This window comes from Temnothorax longispinosus, chromosome 2 (genome assembly GCF_030848805.1).
Source record: "Temnothorax longispinosus isolate EJ_2023e chromosome 2, Tlon_JGU_v1, whole genome shotgun sequence".
Classification (NCBI taxonomy): Eukaryota; Metazoa; Arthropoda; class Insecta; order Hymenoptera; family Formicidae; genus Temnothorax; species Temnothorax longispinosus.
In genome coordinates, this window is record NC_092359.1 from 10,719,265 (window position 1) to 10,741,747 (window position 22,483).

The 22,483-nt window shown below is 35.4% G+C and overlaps 1 long non-coding RNA gene across 1 annotated transcript in view; it reads right to left on the reverse strand.

Moving 5' to 3' along the window:
* Positions 1-22,483, reverse strand: part of LOC139808195 (uncharacterized) — a 183,961-nt gene that overhangs the window by 133,640 nt on the left and 27,838 nt on the right. The gene's annotated exons all lie outside the window — the stretch shown is intronic.

Consider the following 22,483-nt stretch of genomic DNA (forward strand, 5'->3'; position numbering starts at 1 on the left):
AAAACGTGCGATGTCTTATCGGAGATCTAGGTGAATTAACGGTTATAATACAAAATAAATGAGCGTTCTTTAAAAAATTTGTGAGGATCTGCTTTATATAAGAAAAGCATAAAAGATTTTTTAAAAATATCTCTTGTGCATAAAATTTAAGTTAAATTTAAACAACAAAAAATATCAAACAATGAAAAATATTATTATTTGACTTATTTGAGACGAAGAATATTGTAGCTTTTTTATATTCAATGTTGTGTTATTAATCTTTTTATACACATGTTTTTATGTACAATGTTATGTTACGACTACGGCGACTACCTCCTCATCAAATCATTAGATTCGGGATATTCAGTGCTGTTGCAGAATATTAGCAAAAGTATAGCAAAATTCGTCATCCAGCGCGTGTCTTTAAATACACTTTACATATTGTAAGACATTGCCAGAGGAGAATAAAAAGAATGAGGGATAAGTTTGGCAAATTTCACTTTTATTTAACACTCGCTTTTGCGTCGCGATACGTTTATGATTTTCGTTACGTAGTTGAGGTTTTATTTCGAAGTGCTGATAATATTGTGCAACATTTTCCTCAGATATCAAACACGTTGTTTTATAAAATAATTTTGTCTCTAACATGTTATTTTCTATAATTCTTTTTTTAACTGAAATTATTTCACAAAATGATTTTCTTATCGCGACAAACGTGTGTACATTATTGAGATGTGATAAATCTATTATGGTCCAGATTTGGTTTTGAGAACATATTTGAAACGATGCACATAAATTGGAAAATAGAATTTGTATAAATATCTGTATTAAATTTAGCAATCGAGGAAATACTTTTGTAACTCTATATATTTAAAAAAAAATCACTCGGAATAATTTAAACACACAGTGGTCCACAAAATTATCGTAATACTCCATTCATATTAAAATTTCGCATAACTTGAACTTGAATAAGTTCAAATAAGCATATCTCCGCGAAAAATTATCGTATTTAAAAAATTTTATTTTAATTTCAAAGAATAAAGTCTTTACTTTAAAGATTTTTTTGTTAGACTTTGAATTGATTTTCTTCCCCTTCCGCCATCTTTCCAAAAGTAAGGATATGCTTTGTTTCCAAGAAAAGATATATTTAGCATGACGCACTCTGCGGAATGGAATAAATTTTTTTCGCAAATGTCATGATAACCATCGTAAAATATAGAATTTTTCTTGCAAATTAAAAAAAATTGAGATCCGTACGCTTCTCTTTCGCGGAGTTACGGCGTATCAAAGTTACCTATGCACTTTTGGTGTGTTACCGCCAGCTTTAGCTTTACTCGATAAGCACCACGGGGAAGTTGCTGATCGGACTTTACTCATTGCTTGCTTGCTTGCTTGCTTGCGCGCGCGCGCGCGCGTGTGTGTGTGTGTGTGTGTGTGTGTGTGTGTGTGTGTGTGTGTGTTGGGGGAAGAATGTGGGTATGTTTGCACTTAAAACTGTGTATTCCCGCCTCATCTTCGGATGATCTCTTGCAGATGCTCACATGCATATTGATGCAGGTTCTAATTGGCTGCAAGAGATCATCTGAATTCAAGAGTCGGGATATCCAGGTCTATATACTTAGGTCGTTTTCGGCCGTGTTCGGCTCACATCATCAGCACTGAGAGCATCGCTCTAGAGAAATCATTGTTGCTCCGTAAGTAGAGTGAATGACAGATTATTTAAAGGAAAACAGGGATTGCCGGCGTGCGATTACTCGTAAATCAATCATAAATTTGATCTGGGCCTTATCGAGCCGATATAGACCCTGTCCTCTCTCAGTTCGATTGTTTCGAATATCCTCTGGCCTCGTACTTTATTACCCGCTACATGCTCACGAAGAGGGCAGGCCTCCGCTTGTAAGGAGCTCGTAAATTCGTCACCATACTTGGCTCCCGCCGCAAAAACCTCGAAGCGAATCGCGCTATATTTCCCACAGAAAACTTAAGGCACTACCCACATTCAGAATGCCTTCGTGATTAACTGATGATTAAGTAACCCAAAATATCGTAGTATTTAATAGGTATTGTGATGTGTGTGTGTGTGTGTGTGTAGAAAAATAAATGATTTATATTGGTGACAGAAAAATTATTTAAAGTATGAAGCAAACCTTTGAACAATTGTAATAACAATCGTTTAAATAGTGTTATATACTCAAATAAAAAAAATGAATATTGCTAAGAAAACAATAAAAGCTACAGTACCTAATGCTAAAGACAGTGGTAAAAAAATAAAAATTTTAACAGCAGCAATATATATGATTCTAGCGGAGATTCTTACTAAATGATTACTGCAGGTAAAAATACTTGTTATAAAATAAAAATAATAATAATTGTATTAAGAATTTCTTTTTTAATCTATCTAAGGGCAATTGCATGCTAGATAATAATAATAATAATAATAATAATAATAATAATAATAATAATAATAATAATGCAAAAAAAGTAATTTAAATAATAAATATTACAAAGTGAAGTGACTCCAACGTCTAAAAAATCGGGTATAATTTTCATATTATTTTATATTGAAAAAATTGTGTCCAGATCTGGAAATACGTATCTGTCCACTTACAATTAGTATTATTGATAAAAGCTTGTAACAATATCTCTCATGGCGATACAATAGATATGGGCGAAGATCAAAATTTGTCGGACGTCTTTGTTTTACCTGTGAAAACTTGTTAGTTGGCTCCGTCATCAGTCACGGTACCTTTAACGCCTCGTAAAACCGAGATACGCACCACTCAAAATAACCGGGGCCACGCCTATTATCTGCGTGGTGATGCTACAGGATCATTTGGGTGACTTACGCTCGCAAATGGGGTGCGCTGATAAATTAGCGCACGATTACGAGGCGACGCGCTTTTTCAAAACGACCATCGGACCCCTGCTTAGCCCCTTTCTAATTGGTTTCCATTTCGACAACGACATGTGGCTTATGTGTATATTTCCTTTTTCAGCAAACGCAATCGATCATATATATATGTCGTTAAGAACTGAATCCGAGTAGCCTTCGAAGAATAGCGATATATCGAAGAGAGTAATTTTATATTTTGCTTTTATGATGCAACATCGGTCTCAAGGGAAAAATTATGATTGTAATTTTTAAAATGTGAATTTTATTACCCAAGACAATTAAGTTTGAAGCTATAAGTAAAATCTACTTAAAATTAATTGAAAAAGTTTTTACTTATTTTTACTTGGGATTTCTTTGAATTTAGCTCATCATAGAAGTTTTGTCATTTTAAATAAATAATGTCATAGCGAAAGTTATGTGATTATAAATTATATCATATTGTTTATTTTTTATTTAATATAAAAATGTTATTATACTATAATGTTAAAATCAATTGGATTGCGTTAGGACATTAACTCTCTTATATTGCTTGATAATTTTTCAATATCGTTCGATTGCTAACGAAATAGGCAATTATATTATTAGTAACACATAATTGTGGCAAAAAAAATTGCTCATCTGATCTCTAAATTTCAATTCAAGTTCGGTTGAATTCCTCTTTTTTTTCGTGGCGCCTCATGCTCATGATCCGCTCTTCATATATGGCCGGGCCTTAAGGACGGACTTCAGGAAATCACCCTGAACAGGAAGGTGAGAGGGGAAGGAACAACGGGGCCCGGCGCTCCGTATACTAAATCACTGCCGCACGTCTGTTTCTTTACATTGCGCAGATTTTATTGATTATTTTACGACCGGGAACATTGTAAATCTCTTCATCCCGCGCCGGCGGCCCTCCCGCGCGGCGTCGTCACGAGGTGGCCCCATTGGGCGCCCATAGCGCCAATTATGCGAGTCGAAAGGTATTGTTGCCATATTCGTCTTTCGATACGGCAGAAGAGTTTCGCGTAACATCATTCCAACGGCTTTGCGTTATAAATTTTTGCCAACCATTTGCCTTGGTTGATTCCATGAGGGCGAGCGTGCACGTACAGATAATCAGACACTTCAAAGTGGAATAAAGATATTATTTTATATCTTATTTATATATCGCCAATTATATATGCGATTGAAGTGTTATCACATTTATCTCGATATGCTGGAAATATGTTGCAATTTATTCTATAAATAAAACAAATTGAACCGTTACCTTATATCTATAGAAAAAATATCTTAATAATATATATACATTCTATACAAACGGAAGATACATAACAAGAAAAAAGGTTTTTTGGTTGTTTAATTTTACATAGAAAGTAAAATTTGGAAAATGTACATAAATAATATTAGAGAAAATGTACGTGAGAAATAATATTCTTTTATTGTCTTTTTATGAGATACATTTTATCTTCGTGCAGCACTAAAGAGGAACTGTGATGCTCCTGAAAGAGAATAGGACAGGATTTGGTCTGATTTACGCGCGATGCGCACCGAACAATGTTGTTCGTTTTCGCGGTTCGCTAATAACCGCCGCCGGTGCCTTAATTACAGCCAAATACGGTCCAATCAGCCCGCCGGGGGCCGCCGGTGTTGGATCGTTTCGCGATTTCCAGCCGGCCGGCATATTGTCGGGGAGGAAACACGACGATGTGCCCCCTCGCTCGCCGTTCTTCCACCAACCGACGCATCCGTTCTGTCATATATATCGACGACGTCATGGGCGCCGCCATGAAGGTGGCTCCCTGGATCCATGTATCGAAGGAGAAATTCGATTTCCGAGCACGACAAAGCTTGACCGATTCGAGCGCTGGGAACTCTTTATTGCAAGGTGCTTGCGACGGAAATAATATCCGTTTCCTTATTTATTTTTGAATTTATACGGTTTGTGAAATGAGGCATTCAAAGGGGGGAATAATCTTCTGCCAAACTTATCGATTTCAGTTAATTGAGCCGAGCAAAAAATGATTAACACCTTGTGGGTGTGTCCGGCGAGAAATTGCGACCGAATGATACAGGATAATGAAAGAATGTATAAATATATGTAGAACTCCCGGATTCCGATCAACGAATATAATTTGGTTTTACGAAATGCATTTAAGCGCTAATCACGAAATTCATTGTATCTTTATAAATTTGTAGTAAAAATGGGAAACTAATACGTCAAACAAATTAATTACTTAGCAACCTTGAATGTACCTTATTATCTTTTAATGGTTTAATGATTGATAGTGAGTATACATATTATAGGTGTACTGTGATATCTATCTGATAATACGTATGTAAAAATTTCGCAGTTACAAAATGTACTTTATATTTATTTAAAATACGAAAATGAATTAAATTATTTAAACTCTTCTTGTTCCAAAATAGCGTTTGATTGCACTCCGCGCGAGGTCGAGCGGGAGTTTCGGCCACTGTCCATCGCGCCGAGATCACTCTTCCCAGCCCTCTCTTTCTCGCCTCTATCTCGACGGATAAATTTTTAGCGACGCCCATGACCCCCGCGCCGCGTCGTAACCGTAGCGCCCGAATGCTGCTGCATCGTCTTGCACCACCTCCTCTTCGTGGCCTGATGCGGGCCGAGGCTCGTTAGCGCGCGCCCGTAAATCAAGCCGCAGGGGTGCCAAGCCGCTAATATAGCCGGGGTTCCCCCGGGATAGGTGGAGCGCGTTCGCGCCGCCGCCGCGCACGGTAAACGCTCGGTATATCTCATCGATAATGAGTTTGTTAAATGGATTAATATTGCACGCCCTACCCGCCCTCTCCCACCCCTCATTGCAGCCTGCCCTCCCTCTCGCTCTCCGTCCACTGTTTTACGAGAGCCATTGCAAGGGTGACTTCGGTGTTACCATCCTGCGCGAGAGATCAACGACAGATTTTCTTATTCCGCTGCAGCTCCCGCAGTATTACAGCCATACAGAACGAAAGAAATAATTTGTACCAGTTTTAATTCTGCACACAAATTAATTAATGTTAAATAGTCCGCTTGTATCCTAACGTAATAATAATAATTAATTTTTCGCATATGGGAATAATAATTAATTTTTCTCCTCTCTACCTTGAGTTGAGAGAGTCGGAAAGTTGTTATACCGACAGCTTGATTTTATATCTCGACGTGATTCGCGTTTACTATAGCTAACGGAACTCCACAGAATTCGTTTGGATATCGATTGCTGCCTGGTACAGTAACGATTGTTTTTTAATGAACATCGAATTATTAGTGCCGCTCCGCGTATACCGATGTAACTCTCCGAGGTGATGCGGAGGCTAATGTTCGGAGTGTATACCTCGGACCACCGGTGAGTTTTATTTCGGCCGGATATCGACAAACGCGCGCGGCCCTCGAATCTGGTGCGCTCCTGGAGGCGCGCTACCCGCGTATACCCGGCACGGATAATTAATGGAGCCGGTAATGAGCTGATTATTATTAATAATATTTAGCCAGGGTTAAGCCGAGGCGACCCCGCCGCGGTGGAGCCCGGTCGGCCGTTAATTGAATCTGCCAATCATCGTAATGAGCGTCAGCGCCGGATCCGTTGTCCGTTCCCCGGCGTTTGCTGTTCTTCAAGGGCCCCGGAGAGAGAGCTTGATGCTCGTCAGGCTTGAAAAAGAAAATACGCTAACCTTTCCTTCCCTCCCTCCCCCCCTGTTACCTCGTACCTACCAGTCGTTTCGCGTCTGAAAAATGTAAGCAATTTTACTTACGCGAGCGTGTTTCTGCATAAGCACGAGGCTCGCTTGGGTCGATATTTGTGGAGAGCGTTGTTGAGAAATACCGACGCGTTTCTTGGCATTTGCCTTCGTCGACCGTGCCACGTACGATTAACCTTTAACGATTAACTGCCATAGTTTAATTTAAATAAAATCTAAAGACCTAATGACGAGCTGAAGTATTCAACAACTCCAAGATTAAACTAATTTTGTTAATATTACTAATGTCTTTTTCAGTTGTTGTGATGGTAGTAATATTCAAATTGTAAGAAATAAAAAATAAAAAAGAAATGTCAGAGTAATGATTCCGAAATGTAATTTAAAAAAAAACATTATTATATATCTATTTAAATTTAAGTAAACTTTACATTTTCGGAATTATAAAGTTCTAGATTTTTTTCGGAAAAAAATTTTGCCGACGAATTCGTCAAAGAATCTGTCACAAAAATTAGAATTGCGACTTTCGGGAAATTTTGTGTACCGAGGAAAGTTTAGAATTTAAATTTAATAATTAGTTATGTGCGTCGAATTGAGTTGCGTAAATTTCGTTTTCCATTAGAGTGCGTCTTTCTATATCCGTCTTCCGAAAGTGTCCACCGTTCGTAGAAAAGTTTGAGGCACTTTTCGAGAATTTATAACGAGAAGCCTAAATGCCTGATTAGACTGCACTTATTTCCCAATTGCCTTTGTGGCCGGATTCTCGACATTCCGGTCTGCGGGCTCACGTGAAAGATTAACGCGCCATAATACTTAATCAGTTTGAGTCTTTACGATGTGTAGCGCGATTCCACCGGCCCTGCTTTTATTGTTCCCGGAATACGTACGCACGACCGGTAAACGGTGATAAACAAAATCGTGCAGGCTGGGTAACAAGGCGTGATAATAGCGTGCGGCGAGACGTTAGCGATGATTCGTGCCAATAACGCTGCGGATTTTAGTGCGACTCATTAACGATTCGACGTTGCAAACGCTTTTCGAAACGCGATACAAAATAAATTGTTGCCGGATTGGTCTGGCTTTGTGTACTTGTTAGTTTGCATGCAAAATTTAATTAGTTAAAAAGCTATATATATGCACATTATACATATAGACTATAGAGAGAATTTTCTCTTAAAATTTACCCTGAAAATCATGGTAGTTGTGGGACAACATGTATTACGAAAAATTTTATGCTAGCTATTCTGATTAATATCTACCATAATATAAAATATTAATATCTATTACAATAAAAATTTTAAATAAAACATTTTTATAAATACAAATATTTTATATAATATACATATAAAATTTTTTTGCAATATCCATATTTGAATTTCAAAAGATTATTAATTTGTATTAATGTCGTAGCAACATAAAAAATCAACATAAATTCAACATTAGAAACATTCAACGTCTCAGCAACGATATACCAACTATATTGTGTTGTGTAGAAAATCTATTGTCTTTAAAATAAATTAAAAAAGGTTCAAAAATACTGAAGAAGAAGAACTTGCTTTGTACACGCCTCGTATGTTGCGTGATCTAAGGATGGTGGAGAAGGAGAAACGATATTCAAAATAAGAAATAGAACAATTAATTTACTGAATTCATAAAACAATCAATTTTATCATTTGGCTTTGAAACATAAATGTAATCCAGAAAAGTTAAAAGTGGGCAGAACTATCCAAAGAATACCAACATTTGTTGCATAGGAGAAGGAAAACTGCCCTAAAACCTTCTCAGTATTCGTAAACAAAATTGTACAGAGATAATATAAGATACAATGTGAATACAATAATTGCATAAAAGAACAAATAAATAGTTATCATAAGACAATCCTTTCTATAAATATGTATTTTAATAGACCTTGAAGTTTTACTAAGGCTCTTCTTTATCATATAAAAGCTTCATTAGAATAAAATAGTCATAGTAAATTTTCTTATAATCTCTCTTGACGTAGTCAAGTTCAGAATTAGTTATTCTTTTCTAAAGAAAGGATCGTCGGAAACATAAACATAATTCAATTAATACAAGAATATCACTTCAAATACAATTTGTATAATCTGGGAAATAATGCATCAATCTTTTATTGACACATTAGTTCACCACCGCATGAACGTAATACTATATAATGAATAATTCGCAATATAATTATTAGAATATTATAAAGTAATTGAAATATAAGTCTTTAATGTATGTGAAATACAAGGAATATAACTTCAGGATAACTTTAATTCCTGTATGCGCATCAATCAGAATTATTAATTAGAATTCCACTGAATTGACGTCACGAGATAAGAATTTGTTTTCTTTTCTTATTAATCAGAATTAATCATGAGAATTCTTCCTTAAGGAGAATCATAAGAAAATAATATTGTCTTGTAACCGAATATTCAAATTAACACGTGCTCAATTGTAAAGTATCACTTTCATCAGGGGCATATCTGACGAAAGAACCGAATTATTGATATTATACTTTCAAATGTTACCTTATTGTGGAATCTGCAGCATCCACCAATTATTTATAGATAATCAGACATTTATCTGTGCGGAAAATTAACCACTGAGAGTGGGAAACACACTCGCTGTAAGCGAGCCAAATAATCAGAATAATGGCGGCTATTTCGTCTCGCCACGTGAAAGGAACGAAGTTAATGATGGCCGCTCTTTATTTCCAATATATATCGCTCGAATGTCCTCCGTCAAGTAAAGGCTCGGCTGAGCCCAGAATACACGTCGTTCTTCTTTCTTCATTTACATGTTCGAACACGTTATTCGTAATTTGAATGATAACTGATCTTTACAGCCTCGTGTAAGAATTCACGGCACCGAAATACATTACAACATGAACGATTGATACAACACAAGCGTTAAAGACGATATTAGCGTTGAAAACGACACGAGCAACGACAAGGGCAATAATATACCTTGAATAATTAGTACGGTACAAGCGATAATTATTGAACAGAACTTGAACATGTTCTCAATAAAGGATTCTAGTGGCCGAATACCCGATACGTGACTCGAACTGTTTCACGTTTGACCGAATAGTCGAGAATGGCCGGGATCGTCTCTCTGCACGTTCGTGCTTGCGCATCCCTTCCACTCGCCCTCTTGTCACGTGATGCTAGCGTGAGCGGAACTTTGTGCGTCGCGTTACTCGCGCGTCCGCCTTCAATAGTTACTAGGCGGAAACGACCTGCCATCTAGTATTCGTTCATGGAACCGCAAGATTATATTATTAATACAATAGATGGCTGTAGCCACATCCAAAAGTTATCGACATCTCCTGTATTTCAAACATTCCGCCCGCCTTCGTTAACTGTAATTAACGAACAAGTTACAACTGATTTTGATTGACGACTAGAGGACATATCTTGGTAATAGGTCGTTGAAGTTCAGAAAATTGAGTTTTAATAGTTACAACTCGCGTTGACTATCAGATCCCGGATATGTTTTTACGACTCGCTCCAGTGGCCACCTAGCAGGTAGATAATTATCATTAAAATTCAAAACTACCGTTCCTACAGCTATCGAAGGATTAACTTTGTTCCATTTGTAGATTGAAAGTTGCCTTTGAATCTATTCCTTAGTCTATTATGTCGTATGAATTGTTGCTAACTTATTGAGCCAACTTCGTGAAGATCATATAAGAAACTCATTATATTATACAATATGAATGTAATAAATTAATGTAAAGTTTGTTATGTATAGTATATACGAGATACTAGTATAGAGTGAACGTAATTCTAATCTTTAACGTCCGTAAACGTGATGAATGCAATAAGAATAGATCAACATTTACTATTAAATCGAATTCACATATTTGGATCAAGCCGAAATGCTAACGTTGCTTTCACTGAGTCTAAGTCCTGAGATAGGAATCTATCTCTCCTTCTCTCTTACTGAGAGAACTGAGGAATGAACGTCCTTTTTTGAGGACGAACTTAAGCAAGTATGCTTATATCTTATAGCCATATCTTTAAACAAACATGAGTGCACTCGTTGAATCTATCTTCCATCAGATAATTATCTGAAGAAAAGAACTGCCCATTTGAAAGAATGAAATAATATTTATCTTATATTGGAATTTACAATATAAGATCGTCCACCGTAAATGGGAAACTTATTCGCAGTAAGCGAGCCAGTTGGTAGAACATGAAGGAATAAAAAAAATATTACCTTATATTGGCATTTACAATATAAGATTATCCACCGTAAGGCGTGAGCATTTTGTAAGGCGATCCCAAACTTCAGCATACGTATTCTTTATGAAACACAGATTTTGCGTTCTCGGTTTTCTACATCCTCAGTAATGAGGGACGAAGGAATGTGTGACCAAGCGAAACTATACCTTGAAAGCCATTTCGGAACGCTCCCCCACATGGCACTTTAATTGAATTGAGAGGGAGAAATCCCTCTAGTTGTTAAATCTGCGGGATTGTCTGTACTTGAGACTAAATCACATTTACATTACGACAAGGTAACCTGAATGAACACAACTCGATTATGTACAAACTCCTTCCATCGAGAAGAATGATTAGTAATCCATTTGTAAGCCACTTGCGAATCTATCCATGCTAAGACTGGCGAATTAGGCTTCCTTATGGTAAGAAGAGTAGACTGAATCTATTTAACAAGTAATGTCGCTGCTATAAGTTCAAGTCGTGGTATAGTTAATCTTTTAAAGGCGCAACCCTTGTTTTCGATGCTACAAGAGTGATGGTAACAGATTGATCAGTAGAACAAGCACGTAAGCAAACCACTGCTGCTGCTGCATTCTGAGATGCGTCGCTAAATCCATGTAATTCAAATGAATCGGTTGAATTGAACCCAATCCATCTCGGGAATGTGAAACTGGATGCTTCTTGTAATTGACATATGAATCGATTCCATTTGTTAAGAAGGACCGTAGGAAGTTCGTCATCCCAAACGAGTCCACTAGCCCACAATTCCTGAATGAGAATTCTGCCAGAAATGGTAATAGGTGAAATAAATTCTAATGGATCGAAGATTTTTGAAATGGTCGAGAGAATAGTACGTTTAGAGATTAATTTTAGCTCATCAAGATTCAACGTAAATCTAAATTGATCAATGGATGGATGCCATGACAACCCTAGGGTATGTATTATAGAGGATTCTTCTATTTGAATTGATGCCTTATCAAGTCGTAAATCGACAGGAATAGAGCTGAGAATATCTGGCTCGTTGCTGACCCATTCCTTTAACGGGAAACCGCCCGCCATACAGAGATTATTTACTTACTCAACGAACCTACGAGCTTTCTGTATCGGATGGAGATTCTTTCTCAGTACTTATATCTTCCCCTTTACTCGTCTCAGACAAATTAGCTTGATGAATAGAAGTGTGATGTTTACGGCCACACTTTTGGCAACGTTTGGTTACTCGACAATTTGAAACTCGGTGCGTTCCTAAGCAATTATAACAAAGTTTTTGTTTAGAAACAATATCTAATTTCTGTTGTGTTGATTGTGAATTGTATCTAGGGCAAAAGGAGATATAATGCTTTTCATTGCATACAATACAAAGTGACTTTTGATTACCATTTACTTTACTTTGATGATGAACTTGAACCGAATTTGGTTTAGTTGGTTGCAATGACCTTTTCTGCTGAGACCTTTCAAAAGACTGTAAAGAGGACATTCGTGAAAATAAAAATTCCTTAAACTGTTTCCATGTAGGAGGCTTCCTTGTTGAGCCTAAATGAGACTCCCATAATTTATTGGTTCCGGCATCTAATTTTTGAGCACTAATTAATATTATGAAATCTTCACATTGTTCAACAGGTCGTTCTAACGTTTCGAGCGTACGATAAAGTTGTGTAATATTTGAATAAAGTTGTTGAAGTTCAGTAGCGGATTCCTTTGTCATTCGTTTAAGATTGAGAAAGGATTGAATAGTGGTATTGACTAATAGTCTCGTATTTTCAAAGAATTCGGTGAGTGAATCCCAAGTCTGTTTGAAATTCTCAGCAGTCAAAGCTGTATGCTTAACTAAATCGAATGCTGACCCCGAGAGGTGAGTTTTCAAGTATTGTAATTTTTCAACTCAGATAACGAGGTACTAGTACTTATTAATGAAGCGAAAAGATTTTTAAATGGAAGCCATTTTTCAGGATCTCCGTCGAAAGTGGGAATTTTTATAAATGGCAGCTTAGCAATTGGAATTTGAGCGATTGAAGTACTAGGAAGAGCTGTTGATTGATTAGAAACTGTTTCAGTCGTGGAACTCTGACCACCATCTAAGAGCGAAGTAAATTTCTCGAGTGAATCAAGATAGTCCTCCTTTGTTCTTTCATAAATCCTATCGATAAAATAAACGTGATTGTTAATTTCATCTTGTTCTTGATCTGCAAGTTCCGGTATTGAACTGTTAACTAAATTGTGGATAAGAGAAAACTGACCCCATACTTCTTTAAGATCCGAAAGTCGCGTTTGAACGCGTGTATTTGTAACAGTGTCTATTCCATTTTTTGTTAATTTGTCGTATGATTCTTCAATTTCGCGACTGAGCGCTAAAAGCTGTTCAATTTTATTGACTACGTGCTGAAATCTCATCTTGAATGAATATGAAAAATCTTTTAAGTTGAACGAATTGAAAGAAATGTCGGTTCCATGAACAAAAACTTTACAATATCTTTTGTTTACTCTCGTATTCTCCTTCCCACCATAACTGTATATCCGAATAAATTTAATTCTTCTCAGACTATTTCTAAAACTGATTCTTGCTTATCCGGCTCGAAGGACCATAAAATGTACACGCCTCGTATGTTGCGTGATCTAAGGATGGTGGAGAAGGAGAAACGATATTCAAAATAAGAAATAGAACAATTAATTTACTGAATTCATAAAACAATCAATTTTATCATTTGGGTTTGAAACATAAATGTAATCCAGAAAAGTTAAAAGTGGGCAGAACTATCCAAAGAATACCAACATTTGTTGCATAGGAGAAGAAAACTGCCCTAAAACCTTCTCAGTATTCGTAAACAAAATTGTACAGAGATAATATAAGATACAATGTGAATACAATAATTGCATAAAAGAACAAATAAATAGTTATCATAAGACAATCCTTTCTATAAATATGTATTTAATAGACCTTGAAGTTTTACTAAGGCTCTTCTTATCATATAAAAGCTTCATTAGAATAAAATAGTCATAGTAAATTTTCTTATAATCTCTCTTGACGTAGTCAAGTTCAGAATTAGTTATTCTTTTCTAAAGAAAGGATCGTCGGAAACATAAACATAATTCAATTAATACAAGAATATCACTTCAAATACAATTTGTATAATCTGGGAAATAATGCATCAATCTTTTATTGACACATTAGTTCACCACCGCATGAACGTAATACTATATAATGAATAATTCGCAATATAATTATTAGAATATTATAAAGTAATTGAAATATAAGTCTTTAATGTATGTGAAATACAAGGAATATAACTTCAGGATAACTTTAATTCCTGTATGCGCATCAATCAGAATTATTAATTAGAATTCCACTGAATTGACGTCACGAGATAAGAATTTGTTTTCTTTTCTTATTAATCAGAATTAATCATGAGAATTCTTCCTTAAGGAGAATCATAAGAAAATAATATTGTCTTGTAACCGAATATTCAAATTAACACGTGCTCAATTGTAAAGTATCACTTTCATCAGGGGCATATCTGACGAAAGAACCGAATTATTGATATTATACTTTCAAATGTTACCTTATTGTGGAATCTGCAGCATCCACCAATTATTTATAGATAATCAGACATTTATCTGTGCGGAAAATTAACCACTGAGAGTGGGAAACACACTCGCTGTAAGCGAGCCAAATAATCAGAATAATGGCGGCTATTTCGTCTCGCCACGTGAAAGGAACGAAGTTAATGATGGCCGCTCTTTATTTCCAATATATATCGCTCGAATGTCCTCCGTCAAGTAAAGGCTCGGCTGAGCCCAGAATACACGTCGTTCTTCTTTCTTCATTTACATGTTCGAACACGTTATTCGTAATTTGAATGATAACTGATCTTTACAGCCTCGTGTAAGAATTCACGGCACCGAAATACATTACAACATGAACGATTGATACAACACAAGCGTTAAAGACGATATTAGCGTTGAAAACGACACGAGCAACGACAAGGGCAATAATATACCTTGAATAATTAGTACGGTACAAGCGATAATTATTGAACAGAACTTGAACATGTTCTCAATAAAGGATTCTAGTGGCCGAATACCCGATACGTGACTCGAACTGTTTCACGTTTGACCGAATAGTCGAGAATGGCCGGGATCGTCTCTCTGCACGTTCGTGCTTGCGCATCCCTTCCACTCGCCCTCTTGTCACGTGATGCTAGCGTGAGCGGAACTTTGTGCGTCGCGTTACTCGCGCGTCCGCCTTCAATAGTTACTAGGCGGAAACGACCTGCCATCTAGTATTCGTTCATGGAACCGCAAGATTATATTATTAATACAATAGATGGCTGTAGCCACATCCAAAAGTTATCGACATCTCCTGTATTTCAAACATGCTTGCTTTAGTTATAAACATTTCTTTTGTAGATAAACTCAATTTTCGAAACTCTCATGCTCCATCACAGTTGTCTCGTTTTGCACACTAAAATTCAAACAATATTGCTCCAATTCCTGAAATATAGATGTCATACATATAAATAGATAAATAAATGTACAGCATAAAGATACATTTACTACAGTAAATAAATTTTGGCGATGAAACTGATACTGAATGTTTGACAGTTTAATAATATGATAATGTAACCTGAATCAAAAACTCGGAAGGTTTCCAATCTTTCTTCTTTGCGTATACGTATGATATAAAAAAAATATTAAATCGAAAAATTTTCTACCGCAATAAAAACAAAAAACAGTTGGATAGTACATATATCAATTCCATCATAAACAATATAATAACTTTTGTCCTAAAAAAGAAAAAAATTGACACTACTAGTTATCTTTTTACAAAATCGTACCGCCACATTATTAACAAGGGACGACATTACGTTTGATACAGTGACTTTTTTTTTACAAAATCGTACCGCCACATTATTAACAAGGGATGACATACGTTTGATACAGTGACTTTCTTTTTTATTACACGAATGCAATCATTCTCAAGATTTTTCTCGCGGTATGCGTCAGCTAATACGAGAAGATCTGCAATAAAGAAATAGTTTAGTCGCATATTGTACACGATAACAATTTAATATGGAACGTACATATTTAATTCAAACTCGCCTAACAGATCCTCTCTATAGATGATAGATCGAGTATACTGCTATATAAATATCTTAAAAAAGCTTTATATACGATATACAAATAGACAGTATGCTGCATAACGCTGTCAGAAAAAATACGTTGGTAAGTACATGACAAACGAATAAAATATAAAAAGTCGGACCTTTTGAATAACGGCCTGGAGCGTTTCAGTGAGTGTCGTGATCGCTCTGGCGCTTCGGTGGCATCCCGGTGAGGCGTCTCCAGCCGGAGCCTCTTCCTCGTGGCCATGAGGATATTCCTGGCCGTCGCTCGTCTTATCCCGGACGAGTCCCCAAAATGTTACGCTTGTCGCGCGTCCGCCGCACTTTCGCACTTACACTCACGCGCGACGCGTACTCCGGCATTCACACAAGCAAGAAAGGCTCGTTAATCAGAGAAAAGGAACTTATTTATTAGCTCGTTTGTACAAGAAGCTGGGCAAACACGTCCGAACGAGACGGAATCCCAGAGCGAAATCTGAATATCAATGATAAATAACCGTCGCTAAGGACGATTCGCATCTTCTTTTACAGGAGAGACAGAATTCCAGAGGTACGTTCCAAAACTCTACTCCGTCAACTCTAAAGAACCCAAGGTAGTGGGGAGAGAGTAAGCCCAGAGTAAGTTACTCTGGTTGAACGATTTGGAACGTTGAAAAAGTAGTATTAGCAACGAATAAAATGGAAGCTCAACGAGCTCAACGAGCTGTTTAATGAAATTAGTTTAATGAAATACTCTACTACTTAACTTACCATTTCGTATTCTTTTATGCATCTCGGGTGTTGTCGTAATGTTGTATATTACACCTTCGATTATTATGCCCTTATAGAAATTTAATACTGTAAGTGATTTTTTGGCTAGTGATTAATCATTTTTTTGATTATAAGCACTATTAACAGTGCTTTTAATAGTGTTTTTAAGTGATTAATTACTAGTCAAAAAATCACTTACAGTATTAAATTTTTATAAGGGTGTACTGCTGTTCTGTGAGATCCATTTTGTCTATTTTATACTCTGTAAACAATAATATAAATTTATAATATTATTTGTATATATGTATGATACTGATACTTCAACAATGTTTTTATAGGATTGAAAGTTAACCTTAACCTAACCTAATAAATTTTACTTTTTTTTTTTGAAGTAACTCTCAATCCTAAAACAGACTAAAAAACCATTAAAAAAGAAATTAATATGCTCATTTATTGTGTGTGATATATAAAATACTTTATCTTGTGAGGTCGCTTAATGGCCAGGCCGGGAAATAATATTATTTTATATGTATATATAAATGTACAGGGTTGGATACATCCCTACAAAACGGCCTTTCAGACCCGGTAATAAAGTATCATTTCTAATTCTAATATAAAATACTTTATCTAATTTTAATATTATACTCTCTTACTTATCACAGCAACGGCCAACGTTTTCGCGGTGTATAGAGACAATTGCGCTTATTATATATGTTCTAAGATTCCGCGTTTATATTCAAATTTAGTAGAGTTTACTCTCCTAACCCACCTCGGAAGCAGGGTTCATAGAGTTAACTCCGGGGTTACTTTACTCTCACTTTTGGAACGAATAGGCTCCGCCCATATAGTTACTTACTTCGCGTTTTGGAACGGCGTAGGGTTAACCCTGCTACTCAGAGTAGAGTTTTGGAACGTACCCCAGAACGTAGCGGGCGACTCGCATGACGCGCGGCACGGGCGCACAGCTCGGGCGTAACACTATATTCACAGTTTCAAGAAAATCTATAGAAAATCGATTTTCTCTAGTACAAGGACCGGAGAACTACCTTAATTGTCTGAATCATGCCCCGATCTTGACTTAATTGCTTGAATCGTACCGATTTTAGATCATGATCCGATCTAGACAATTAAGCCAAGAATATAATAAAACTATAAATAGCCCGATATTTCAAAATTTGCCACACTTATTTCTAAAAAAATTATGGACTTTTAATTGCATATAAAAATGGATCTAATTAACTAAATCTTAAAGAATTATATATAAAATAGGGGTAGAAAAAACTGAAGAATATAATAGAATTAGAAATAGATCGATATCTCAAATATTGAAAAAGCTACAGCGTAAAACACACTTTTCTAAAAAATGAAAATCCCCTTAAAATCCATACCGGTCGACAGATTTTAATAAAATTAGAGGAGAACATACTTTCTATGATACTCTATTTGTGTGCAAAATTTCAACCTGGTATCTAAAAAATTGTAGAAGTAGATGCGTGTACAAAAAATCCGTACACACCCGCACACACACACATACATACATACTTCCGGACATTTTCTATTAAATAGAAGGACACAGTCACACGTAGCACTTTCCAGGTGCTACCCGGCGTGTGGACTGTGAACCAACTCTGCCTCCGAAAGATGGCTCATTTCTCCGCACGAGCCCCACTCGTGCGGTGGGGTGCAGTCTGGAATATAAAAATTCCTGTGATCAGGTGGACTCGAACCCGGTACCTCGAGGTTATGAGTCTGGCGTTTTACCACAAGACTACACTGCTGCCCTATATGGCACTAATAACAAAACATACATGTTTTGTTATTATCGGTAACTAGCACATAGAACATGAAACCGCATCCAAAGCAAGTAATTTTGTCTTCAATAACCATTTGATGCATACTCTGAATCTGACAGGTGTTCACTGGTTATATATTCACAAGTGTAATATATTTAAATTAAATAGTAATTAAACATCTAACTAAGGCGGCAGTGTGGTCTAGTGGTAGAGCGCCAGACTCGTAATCTGAGGAACCAGGTTCGAGTCCACTAGAGCCATGAAGCATGGAATGTTTTTCCGATAGCTGCACCCCTTCGTGCAAGATAAGCTTTTGTGCGGAGAAAACTGGGCTCCGTCTTTTGGAAAGAGACGTTAAGCCGTTGGTCCAAAGGGTTAAAGTGAGAGGAGAAGGATAGTATTGGTAGTAGATTGCGAACCCTGCGGGGATATGCGATAAATTACGAATTTTACAGAAATATCTAACTATAAGTAAAATTCGTAACGCTAATAGTTATTATTATAATACTTATTGTAATATTTTCATAATTTTACATCTCCATTATCAGTTAAAGCGAAAAAATTAAAAATGCTAGTTGCACTTTTTACAATGCGCTTATTGCTCCAATCAAACGTATAAGAAGAATAATGTGTAAAAAAATGTGCAGCTACATTATCATCTGCATCGTCATCTTCATTACCATTTCCAGTATTAACAATAAATATGCCGCTGTTCCAAATAACATATGTATTTTAAAAAAGAAATTATTATAGCATTTTATTCAGTTAAAATGTACATGTATGGATTAAACTTAATTACATCTTATTTATGATATTATATGAAATAAAATAATGTAATATAAATGTAATCCAAAGTCTGTAATAAAAAATTTAGTTAATTGCATTGAATTATTTGCTTTTTATCAATTAATTTAGTAAACATACAAAATTTGTATGAAATCACTGGCAAATTGATAGGAATGTAAATGACACATATATTTTTGTTGTAAAATATTATGCACCTAAATTATAAAAATATTGTAAAAATATTAAAAGCGACTTGAAATTAAGTACGCAATATTATATATATTATATAAATTTATTCTTTACATAATTACTAAATTAAATATAAAAAATGTATACAGGGAGTTTCCTAAGAGTAAGTGTAAAAAATTGAAGGGGATATTTCGCGGCTTATTTTAAGAAGAAAAGGTTCAATAAACACGTACCTTAAACTGCTTCGTTTTTTATTCAGGTTGTAAAGTTCGTGAAAAAAAATAAAAATTTCTAAAATCTGGAAAACGTTTAGTGATATCAATGTCAATGTGTGAGCTCTATTGGAAATCCACGAGTAGAAACTCTAAATAAGAGCAGGATGCCGTTTTGGCGCAATTTTAAGAGTTTCCTTTATTGTAGAAAAATTATCGTACGTTTCGGTTCTAATTTTGAATCATCTTCAGCAAAAAAATTAATTGGTGGACGTGTGTGATTTTATTTAACGACCTTGGTGATTAACGTCTATTAAGCTGACACAGCCATTTTAGCACAATCAAATGCGATTTATATAAAAATTAATTGCTATGTTTTTTTGCTAATTAACTGCTCTGTTCCCCGATTTTTTGCTCTAACCGATTCGCTAAAAACAATGACTGTGCTAGTTTAAGACTAAAGTTAGCACAGCCATAAAGAAAAAAAGCAGGGAACTAAAAAACAAATACATACGTATTTTTGTAGTTCTATTTAAATGCAAATTAATTGCTCTATTCCAGACGTTGGTGCTTCAGCCGATTTGCTAAAAACAAAACGGCTGTGCTAGTTTCAGAGTGATGAAACATTTTCAGATCCACCACGGACGCATATGTATGGGTAATTATATTAAGCCTTTTTAATGAGAAAAAGGTAGGTACGCCACTGTTTTTTCTAAGTTTAACAAATACCATTTCTTCAAATTCCCGAACTAAAACTCTACAAGAACTGCCTCTAGTGTTCTTTTTAAACGGTGCGCTGCTTTCGAGATAATGATAAAAAAAATAGTAATTTAAAACTGTAAATATAATCATCATGTGACACAATATGGTGACACATATGGCATGTGTCGCAATACTGATGTATAACTGTAACATAAGCCTTCGGCGAGAATAATGACTTTGTTATTAAATACATATTGCCGAAACGAGTAGGGGAGACCGGGGCTAACTCGACATCGGGGCAAACTTGACACTAGACTTTTTGCTAATTTAAATCTATCGTAGAAACTTGCCTTTTCTACTTTACAAATGCGTCTTTATGTGCTAGTATTATCAACGGGATTTAATGACATTCTAAGTTATGGTGTAATTTTTAGCACGACATAAGCGTTTTTGATGGTAAAAAGTAATTTTTCTGATCTCTCAAAAATTTCTACTCTTTCATCGAGCTTTACTCTTGCAAACCTACATGTAAGTGATTTTCATGGGAAATTTGATGCTTTATGTGAATCCGATAATCGTTTTTGGATAATTTGGATAATTAATGTTTTTAAAGTGACAAAAGTGAAAAACGACGTCCGGGACAAAGTCAACACCACGCCGTTTCGTCGGCTCCCAGTAACAAACGATGCTTGTCATGCAGCCGTATGGCTCATGACAAATGTATGCGCACGTCCGATCGCGAGTTTATCTGCATTAATTGTTTTTCAGACATGAGTTTAGATGAAGATAATTGAAAGTTCAACAATTTTTGTTCTCATTATTTTTCATGATCGTTCTAGCTACTTTACTCCGAATTTTTGTACTTTTTAAATACACAATAAACAATGTATTTTTATTTTCAGACAGTAAAAAATAAGTTTCAGATCAAATTGTGTCGATCAGACAAAGTGTTGAGTTTGCCCCGGCGGGGTGTCGAGTTTACCCCGGCATTTTTCAATTCGAAAATTTGTCTTTGCAAAACAAAGCGATGTACAGCAAAACTTTCTGAATCAATTTTGTACCTAAAGGAACACTCTTTAAATATATACCATTAAATTAGCCTAAAAATTTTAATTAAATATTAAAAATTGCCTTTGAAAAAATAGTGTCGAGTTAGCCCCGATCTCCCCTAATCAATTAGTAAAATAATTAATTTTGCTTTGTGCGAAAAATAACAGATATTTAATAATCTTGGAATCTCACTTTATCTGAAAAGTTGCAAATTGATCTAAAACTGCTTAAATTAATTATTATTTGATTTATCTCAAATAATTAATCGTTCTAGTCAAATTTGACGAATCACATTTATTGTCGATGAAATATTATCAAAAATTAATTATTTCACGGACACTGCGTGATTGTTAACATTTGAACGTTTAACTTATAACATTTAATAATTTTTTAACGTATTATCCGAATGTTCTGTGAATGTGAATACATTTTAAACGTATATATATAAGTATATAATTCATATCTATTTAAGATTTCCACAGTTATCATCCAAATATCAACAATGTTTTACGTTCATTTCATAAAGTACAATTAGTAAAAACTACAAGTCTACTTATTTCTTCGACAGTATTCAAAGTATAGCCTTACATTTAAAATTGCCGAATCTTGAGTGATTTGCAAATTTAATTTTTTGATTAAAATGCTTACCAAATTTTTAATTTTGCACTTTTTTATAATCTTATAGGTATATCCTTCGCCTAAACTCATAAGTAATCGAAAAATTTTTTGGTTTTTTGTTTCAGACCGCTACAAAAAACGTGACGATAGCAGCCTTTTTCCACCTCGCGCAAAAGACGCCAAATTGTGAAGCCTGTAACGCCGCCATTTTCTTTTGTAAAAAAATTTTTTTCAGTGCTTGACACCTATAATTAAAGTATGCCAAAAGTTGAAATTGATGCGATTATTTTATTACCTCTAAAAAAATTGTTTAAAAAATCGCTTATACTTCTACTTCGTGCTTCTACTTAGTTTTCTCCCCTTAACCATTATTTATTACTTATTAAAATTTAATTTCCGTTGTTTACAAAGACGACTAATAACATAAAAGCAGAATTTTTTTTTTTATTGACAAAACATACGTTTGATACAGTAACTT